Source organism: Thalia democratica, unplaced genomic scaffold (assembly GCF_965202585.1).
Source record: "Thalia democratica unplaced genomic scaffold, ktThaDemo2.hap1.1 HAP1_SCAFFOLD_984, whole genome shotgun sequence".
NCBI lineage: Eukaryota > Metazoa > Chordata > Thaliacea > Salpida > Salpidae > Thalia > Thalia democratica.
This window is the reverse complement of record NW_028139919.1, coordinates 25,001-35,000: the sequence shown is the minus strand read 5'-3', so window position 1 is coordinate 35,000 and position 10,000 is coordinate 25,001. Positions and strand designations below refer to the sequence as shown.

The 10,000-nt window shown below is 30.5% G+C and overlaps 4 non-coding genes across 4 annotated transcripts; all 4 read right to left on the bottom strand.

The window, feature by feature from the left end:
- Positions 1-2: 2 nt before the first annotated feature.
- LOC145847580 (5.8S ribosomal RNA) lies at positions 3-155 on the bottom strand. Its single transcript, XR_014371389.1, has one exon. It is a non-coding gene; the product is annotated as a 5.8S ribosomal RNA (ribosomal RNA).
- A 182-nt stretch (positions 156-337) lies between these two features.
- On the bottom strand, positions 338-2,145 carry LOC145847590 (small subunit ribosomal RNA). Its single transcript, XR_014371399.1, has one exon. It is a non-coding gene; the product is annotated as a small subunit ribosomal RNA (ribosomal RNA).
- A 3,290-nt stretch (positions 2,146-5,435) lies between these two features.
- On the bottom strand, positions 5,436-5,554 carry LOC145847595 (5S ribosomal RNA). Its single transcript, XR_014371403.1, has one exon. It is a non-coding gene; the product is annotated as a 5S ribosomal RNA (ribosomal RNA).
- A 3,400-nt stretch (positions 5,555-8,954) lies between these two features.
- LOC145847594 (5S ribosomal RNA) lies at positions 8,955-9,073 on the bottom strand. The gene has a single exon (XR_014371402.1). It is a non-coding gene; the product is annotated as a 5S ribosomal RNA (ribosomal RNA).
- Positions 9,074-10,000: the final 927 nt, after the last annotated feature.

The window sequence follows — 10,000 nt, the reverse complement described above, 5'->3', positions numbered from 1 at the left end:
AAAGACCCTGAGACGGACGTGGCCCCAGGATTACCCGAGGCCGCAATACGCGTTCAGAATATCGATGCTCAATGTGTCCTGCAATTCACATTACTTCTCGGAGCTAGCTCCGTCCTTCATCGACGCTCGAGCCGAGTGATCCACCGCTAAGAGATCTCTCGTGTTAATCAATCTCAATGCAACCAAAAAATCGTGTTCAAAAAGAAGCGGCCGCGCCAGCACTTGCGTGCTGAATTATTACTCCCGCTGTCAGGAAGCAACGCGACCGAACTATAACAGTTACAGGGCTCGGTCCCTTCGAAGAAGAGACGTCGCTTGAAATCAAATTTCGATTCGTTAATGATCCTTCCGCAGGTTCACCTACGGAAACCTTGTTACGACTTTTACTTCCTCTAAATGATCAAGTTCGATCGTCTTTTCGAACACCGGCGAGTGCGTTGCCGCACGTACCAGGCTCAATCGGAGGACCTCACTAAACCATTCAATCGGTAGTAGCGACGGGCGGTGTGTACAAAGGGCAGGGACGTAATCAACGCAAGCTAATGACTCGCGCTTACTGGGAATTCCTCGTTCAAGGGAAACAATTGCAAGTCCCTATCCCTAGCACGACCGGGGTTCAACGGATTACCCGGACCTTTCGGCCTAGGGAACACACGATGATCCGGTCAGTGTAGCGCGCGTGCGGCCCCGAACATCTAAGGGCATCACAGACCTGTTATTGCTCAATCTCGTGTGGCTAAACGCCACTAGTCCCTCTAAGAAGTTGTCTCCGACCCAATGGGTCGAGCAGCTATTTAGCAAGTAAGAGTCTCGTTCGTTATCGGAATTAACCAGACAAATCGCTCCACCAACTAAGAACGGCCATGCACCACCACCCACAGAATCAAGAAAGAGCTCTCAATCTGTCAATCCTCGCTGTGTCCGGGCCGGGTGAGATTTCCCGTGTTGAGTCAAATTAAGCCGCAGGCTCCACTCCTGGTGGTGCCCTTCCGTCAATTCCTTTAAGTTTCAGCTTTGCAACCATACTTCCCCCGGAACCCAAAGACTTTGGTTTCCCGGAAGCTGCCGGACAGTTCTTAAGTTCGACACTGCCCGATCGCTAGTCGGCATCGTTTAAGGTCAGAACTAGGACGGTATCTGATCGTCTTCGAACCTCTGACTTTCGCTCTTGATTAAAGAAAACATTCTTGGCAAATGCTTTCGCAGTCGTTCGTCTTGCGCCGATCCAAGAATTTCACCTCTAACGGCACAGTACGGATGCCCCCGTCCGTTCCTATTAATCATTACCTCGTGCTCCGAAAACCAACAAAATAGAACCGAGGTCCTATTCCATTATTCCATGCAACATTATACAAGCGTAAAGCCTGCTTTGAACACTCTAATTTTTTCAAGGTAAACTTGCCGGACCACCGCAACACTCAGTTAAGAGCACCGCGAAGGCACCGACCAACAAGAACAACGAGGCCAGTGCTAGCCTTTCGACCGACCAACCTCGCCGTCCCTATATCCAACTACGAGCTTTTCAACCGCAACAACTTAAATATACACTTTTGGAGCTGGAATTACCGCGGCTGCTGGCACCAGACTTGCCCTCCAATGGATACTCGTTAAAAAGTTTAAAGTGTACTCATTCCAATTGCAGGACCTCGTACGAGGTCTGCATTGTTATTTTTCGTCACTACCTCCCCGAGCCGGGAATGGGTAATTTGCGCGCCTGCTGCCTTCCTTGGATGTGGTAGCCGTTTCTCAGGCTCCCTCTCCGGAATCGAACCCTGATTCTCCGTCACCCGTTACAACCTCGGTAGGCCGATACCGTACCGACGATAGTTGATAGGGCAGTTGCTTTAATGAGATGTCGCCAGCACTAGGCCGTGCGATCCGCAAGCTTATCCAGAGTCACCATTGTAACGACCCGAAAGCCGGTTAGTTTTGGTCTGATAAATGCGCGCCTCACGTCAGTTCGGCGCTTTACGCATGTATTAGCTCTAGAATTGCCACAGTTATCCATGTAAAAGCGTACAATCAAATGAACCATAACTGATTTAATGAGCCATTCGCAGTTTCACTGTACGTGAGCTCGTACTTACACTTGCATGGCTTAATCTTTGAGACAAGCATATGACTACTGGCAGGATCAACCAGATAACTATCCGAGGGCGTTTAAACCCGTTGCTCGACTGAGCGTTTTTACTGTATAAATACAGACCTTTTCTATCACTCGGCTTAAAAGCCTTGCGAACGTTACTGAAAGTCGGCGCCGGCCTTTTGCTGTTTAAAGCGCCAGCCCGCGTCGACTGCAGCATGCAGCTATACAACTGACTGTTCTTTCTCCCGACCAACCGTTTGCCTTCTGCCGGTTAACTCGTCAGCAGCAACACGCCATCTGTCTGCTGCAGTTACCCGCCTCGAGCCGTGCCTGCGTCGGCTACTCGTCTCGACGACTTCGCAAAGCTATAAGCCTACCGCCGCTGGACGCTTGTAGTTTTTCATACGCTGCTCCGATGCGTTTACATAGCACGTTCGCCGCCGCTGCAATAGCCGCGCCTCGGGTGCTAAACAGTAATGCTTTAAGCCCGCTTTCTCGCCAAGTCGACCGAACGCACAAACACGTCTCTCTCACTAGTGTAAAGTAATGCATACGCGTATGATGCTCAAATGTTGTTGTTGAACTTTTTTGCCGATTTTTCCCGATTTTTTTTAAATTTCTTTGTTTCTTTTCAATTTTTTTAATATTTTAAGCTTATTTATGCTACGTTTAAATGTTTTAATACTTTTTTTATACTTTATTTAATATGTTTAAAAGAAATAAATAAAAAATAATATATATAAACTACTTTTTATAATGTTTTAAATATGTTTGTTTATTATAAATAAGCTTTATTTGTATTATTTTTTATTTAAACTTACTTTTTAAATCTTTATATTTGTTTTATCGTTTTAAGCACATTGCGATAAATATAATAAACAAACAATTGAATAAAAATAATAATAAAAAAAAAAATAAAAATAAAAACATAAGCTTATTTTATATGTTTCATTTTATTTTTATTTAATAACCTTTTCAAACCTTAATACTCGTTTTATTTTTTTAAGCAGATCGCGATAAATATAATAAACAAACAATTAAATAAAAATAAATAAAAATAAAATAAAAAAATCAAACATAAGCTTATTTTATATGTTACATTTTATTTTATTTAAAACTTACAATTTAAACCTTTGTATTTGTTCTATTCTTTTAAGCACATCGCGATAAATATAATAAGCAAACAATTAAATAAAAATAATAATAATAAAAAAATCATAAACTTATTTTATATGTTTCATTTTATTTTTATTTAAACTTACTTTTTAAACCTTTATAGTTGTTTTATTTTTTAAGCACATGGCGATAAATATAATAAGCAAACAATTAAATAAAAATAATAACAAATAAATAAAACAATACAGCTAAACTATAAAAAGAAAACTAAATAACTGATAAATACTTGTAAAACATTATTTGAAAAATGTATTTTGAAACACAACACGATTGATTTATAAATAATAATATATTTTTAATTTGTGTAGTTTATTGAAAGTAGTCTCCTTATTTGCTTCTGGTTTTACTTGAGTTACACAACGTTAAATAAACATACTTAACTAAAAATACTGTCATTTTAATAAAACTAAGTACAAATACATTGAATTAACATAGAACTTTAAAAAGCCTTCGCTAGTATCTGTTGGTAACAGTAAATAACCTATTATGACTCACAATACAAGAGTGCGAAATTTATTTTTCATTTGATTTTTCAGGTATTTATTTATTTGTGGAAATAAACTTTTTTATTACATTAGAAACTAATAGAATTTTTCCTATAACTATACCTATTATTATATTTAGTATGCTTAAAAGTAATAAAATGAAACGTCGCGATTATATAATAAACAAACAATCAAACAAACAAAGAAAAAAAAAAAAAAACTATTTTTTTAAACTTATAATTTTATAATTTCAACTATATGTCTTATTTTATTTTCATTTAAACTTACTTTAAACCTCTGTATTTGTTATATATATTTCAACACAATACGATTAAACTATAAGACAAACAACAAAATAAAATAATCACATTAATAAATACACTAAGCAAATAGCTAGAATAAATATAAATAGTTCAATATATACAATATATTTCTTCCATTTTTAAGTTACTTGTTAAACATATTTATTTAAACATGTTTCTTTAGAATATAAAACTAGCAGTTCTACAAATAAAGAAATTAAAAAGCCAATACACATAACACTAACTTTTCATAAATTAGATATGCAAATATGAACAAAATAATAACTAAATTGTTAAGCTTTTGTAAACTGTGAACTTATAAACTTATAATAACAATTGCATATTCACTATTCACAATAGCTTTTTATTTAGTACACAACTGGTCTGTAAATTGTGTAGTTTATTGAAAGTATAATCCCGTTTTGCTTCTGGTTTAAATAAAGTTATACAACACATACTAAAGTAAATTAAATAAAGTAATTCACTACTATCTATTATATAAAACCAATTTACAAAATACATTAAAATAAATAAAAATGAACTTTGAACTTATAATAATAACTGCATATTCACTATTCAGAATTGCTTTAAATTTAGTACACAACTGGTCTGTAAATTGTGTAGTTTATTGAAAGTATAATCCCGTTTTGCTTCTTGTTTAAATAAAGTTATATAACACATACTAAAGTAAATTAAATAAAGTAATTCACTACTATCTATTAAATAAAACCAATTTACAAAATACATTAAATTAAGTTAAAGTGAACTTTGAACTTATAATAATAACTGCATATTCACTATTCAGAATTGCTTTAAGTTTAGTACACAACTGGTCTGTAAATTGTGTTGGTTCTATTCAAGTACTCTCCTTGTTTGTTTTGTTTTAGTTGTATCACATTCAATACACATAATAAAGTAAACCAAATAAACTCTATTAATTTAAACTAAGTACAAATACATTAAGTTAATACAAAACTTTAAAAAGCTTTTGCTAGTATCTGTTGGTAACAGTAAATAACTTATTATGACTCACAATACAAAAGTGCAAAATTTATTTTCGTTTGATTTTTCAAGTGATTTGTTTGTGGACAAAAAAACTTTTAAGTTTTAGTATAAAAGACTAATTGTATTAATTTTAACTCAGAAAATTGTACTCTACAAGATGGTGCCATTATTTTTTCGATATCTCAAACTGGTCAAACCACTTTTTTAGCGCTCTAATTGGTTTAAACAGCAAATAACGTTATCTGATTGGCTTACGTTTTTATTTGCTAATAACTAGAATTTACTTTTCTTTTAAGCGTTAAAGAAATGTAAATAAACGAGTAATATGTATAAATAGGTCAGAAAGAAAAATAGTACAAAAAGATGAATTCAAAAAGCAAAAGCCTACGGCACGTGGTATTCCCAAGCGGTCACCCATCTAAGTACTAACCACGCCCGACACTGCTTAACTTCCCAGATCGGACGAGATGGGGTGTGCTCAGTGTGGTATGGTCGTAGGCGTTTGAAAGCGTTTACAAGCCTTTATAAACCCTTCGGTTTGTTTAAAAAACCTATTTGCACTTGATTTACAATCAATTTGATATTTTAAAATTATTCCTTATAAAATTTTAACCTGAATTAACCTTTTTTTTTGTTTTTTTTTATCAACAGTTACTCCCAAACTGTACTAAAACTGTATTGTAACTGTACAAAAGTGTTTGTTTAAATAATTGTTATCTATAAATTACCTAAGACCAGGACAAGTAGAAGTAAAGTTTATTGAATTATTGAATTAAATAAATAAAATCGTAAAATAAAATAATACAATATGTTTACAATTTGTCATTGATCTATCCATTTATGTTATTGCATTACAAATACAAACATTGCATACATTCAAGAGTATTATTCATCAATCTTTTCAATATAATAAGTTTTAAATTTATATTTATTTTTAAATAATTCCTGACATTTTAGATTACCTGAGATTTTTTTTTAATTAAATTAATTTTAGTAATTATATACTTGACGTTCTATTTTGTTTAATTTGATAACTCAACCATGTTTATATTTTTTTATAGTTTAACAGAACTATTAAACTAAAAGACATTACATACAGCTTCTAAAAGTTTTAAACACCTTAAAAAAGTAATATATAAAATAATTGATAAGAATATTAAACTTATAAAAATTTAGTAAAAGGTTATATAAACGTTATTTAAATTAATATAAGATAGTTAACTTATTTTTTCATTTAATGTGATATAATATAAATATATTTTGAGAGACAATTAATTAACGTAAACAATGTCATAGTGGAAACTGCATGTCTGCTAAAAACGTAAAACGCAAAACTGCTTTAATAAATCACTAAATAACAAAAAAATTGCCTGTCTAGCAGGCGTTCAAATTCAAATGACAAAGAAATTTAACTCCGGCTCTCAAGTATATGTCTTGCGTGACGACTAGCGGGACTCGATCTCACAACCTTCCGCTTATGAGTTAGCTGTCAAGACCAAAGACCCAACGCCACGACAAAGATAAAGAAATATTTTGCTATATAAATAGGTTGATTTTTATAATTTTGTCAATTACAATTACATGTCAATTACAGTGTCAATTTGAATTTAAATTAAATTAATTTTAGTAATTAAATACTTGACGTTCTAGTTTGTTTAATTTGATAACTCAACTATGTTTATTTATTTTTTACTAATTTTAAAATTATTATTATACAATATATTTGTTATATTATATTTATTTTATTACTTAAACTTATTATATACATTTAATATATAATATTATTAAATAACTTTATTAACGAATTAAAAACAAAATATTATTATTATTATGTTATTAATTTAGTGTTTTATTTTAAAGATATATTAAAGAACTAAACAGATATTACCCCTAAAAAACTTTGTTAATAATATATAAAAAGTACTCAAAGTCAGATTCGGAAATATATATACTGTTTTTTTTCATCAATATTGCAGGTCTGCGTAGCCGGGGGCTGTAATCTAGCTGCCAGCAGGCCTGAAATGGTGGCCACTATTGTTCAATGTTCAACTTCAAATTCTTTGAGATTATACTGTACTATCTATCTATTTAACAAATCTATCTAACAAATGTTGTTCAATCTAGGTTGTGGGTACTTGGGTCGAGTAATGCCTTTGACTTACAATCTGTTGTGGATTGTCAATATTTCTCTATCTATCAATAAACAAATCTATCTAATAAATGTTGTTCAATCTAGGTTGTGGGTACTTTGGTCGAGTAATGCCTTTGACTTACAATCTGTTGTTGATTGTCAACATTCCTCTATCTATCAATAATGATTATATTCAATATTAAATGTTGATTAATTCAGTTGTAAGAAAACCAGTGCGCTGGTTAGGTTGGGTAAGGCCTTCGACTTACAATCTTTGGGATTATCAACGTTCATCACAAGTACAGTAACGATCTCATTGAATTTCCAGTTGGAACATTGGATTGTAGTGGTGGCCTACTCTTTTTTGCCTAGTTTGACAAACTATTGTATATATATTGTATAACTTTATTTGTATTATTTTTTTTTTAAATTACTACTTATTATTAAAGAATTAAATTTTCTCCATTGTTTTCTCCATCGCGAACATTAAAAAAAAAAACTATGTATTTGAACTGTTTTTTATATGTTTTGTTTTATTTTTATTCAAACTTACTTTAAACCTCTGTATTTTTTATACAATACGATTAAACTATATAACAGAAAAATAATTAAATAATCAAACTATTGAATAAGCAGTTAAATAGTGTGTTTTTTTATGCTTCTTTCATTTTTAACTTACTTGTTAACCATATTTCTTTTATTAAAGTATAAAACTAACAGTTACTAAAATAAAATAATCATAAAGTCAATACACAAAACACTAACTTTTTATAATTTAAATATGCAAACATGAATATAGTTATGAAGTAAAGTTATTCAAAGCTTATAATTATGAAACTTTTGTATAATATTTTTGTTTTTTTTTTTGTAATAACTACAAAATTGGTATTTTAGTTTATTGTTAGTAACTAAATATTTATATTTATTATACTTAAAAAAAAACTTCTATACTAACTCTAATTTCAAAGCATATTAAAACATACAAATTTTACCAACTAAATATTTATTTTTATTTTTATTATTATAACTTTCAAACATAAGCTTGTATACCTTATATACCTATATACCTCATATAGGAGGCTTGACATAACATAACATTATTTAATTCTTTTTGTTTGAAATAAACTCATTTAGTTATTAGTAAATTACAACATAAATGTTTATAACAATAAAACTAAGATTTAGCTTTTGAGTTAGTAAACTTTGATAGTTTTCTTTTAATAGTTTAATAGTCCTTATTTAAGTTCAAACAAAATTGCTATATATTTAATACACATACAAAAGTAAACTAAGTAAACGTAATTCAATAGTTTCTATTAAGTAAAATTTATTACAAATACATTAAGTTAATACAAAACTTTAAGAAGCTTTTGCTAGTATCTGTTGGTAACAGTAAATAACTTATTATGACTCACAATACAAAAGTGCAAAATTTATTTTCGTTTGATTTTTCAAGTGATTTGTTTGTGGACAAAAAAACTTTTAAGTTTTAGTATAAAAGACTAATTGTATTAATTTTAACTCAGAAAATTGTACTCTACAAGATGGTGCAATTATTTTTTCGATATCTCAAACTGGTCAAACCACTTTTTTAGCGCTCTAATTGGTTTAAACAGCAAATAACGTTATCTGATTGGCTTACGTTTTTATTTGCTAATAACTAGAAGTTACTTTTCTTTTAAGCGTTAAAAAAATGTAAATAAACGAGTAATAAGTATAAATAGGTCAGAAAGAAAAATAGTACAAAAAAGATGAATTCAAAAAGCAAAAGCCTACGGCACGTGGTATTCCCAAGCGGTCACCCATCTAAGTACTAACCACGCCCGACACTGCTTAACTTCCCAGATCGGACGAGATGGGGTGTGCTCAGTGTGGTATGGTCGTAGGCGTCTGAAACCGTTTACAAGCCTTTATAAACCCTTCGGTTTGTTTAAAAAACCTATTTGCACTTGATTTACAATCGATTTGATATTTTAAAATTAATCCTTATAAAATTTTAACTTGATGTAAGTATTTTTTTTATTAATACCTTTTTTTTTTGGTGTTTTAATTACAATTACTCCCTGTAACTTTATTTAAGACTTTGTTTAAAAGATTGTTAACTATATTCTATATTAAATACTATGATAATTAGAAGTAAAGTTTATTAAGTAAACTAGATTAGATTAAACTAAATAAAAAATATTGTTAAAATAAACATGTTGTGTTTAGTTTGTTTTACTATTTCTCATTGTTCTATTTATAGATGGTATTGTTTTACTTCAAGAATATTTATAGTTAGTTTCTAAGGAATATCTCATACTACATCAGATTTTACGATTAACTTAATTTTAGGTAATAAAATATTTGACGTTTAATTTAATAACTCAACTATGTTTATGTTATAAAATGATAGTATATAATACACATACATTATAATGTAATAATATAACTAGTTGTATAGTATAACTAGTTGTTTACTTTAAAATGAATAATTAAGTGGAAGAATTAAAAGAACTCACATTTTTGAAGAGAGCGTGGAAAACCAGAATAGTCTTTTAAAACATTTATTAAATTATCGATAAATATAGAATACAATAGAACTAAACATATAAACGTAACTGTGGTTGCTTAGAAACTAAACAAGAAATTTTTTAATAAAAATATAAAATAGTAAAATAAAATAAAAGTAATATAAATTATATTTTTAAACTAAATAACAATTCACGAGCAATATTAGCGCAATGTCAGAGTATGAGTTTATAATAAAGGAATTGCTTCCTTGGTGTTGATACTTACCTTATTCAAATAGAATACATTTTCAGCAATCAGGCTT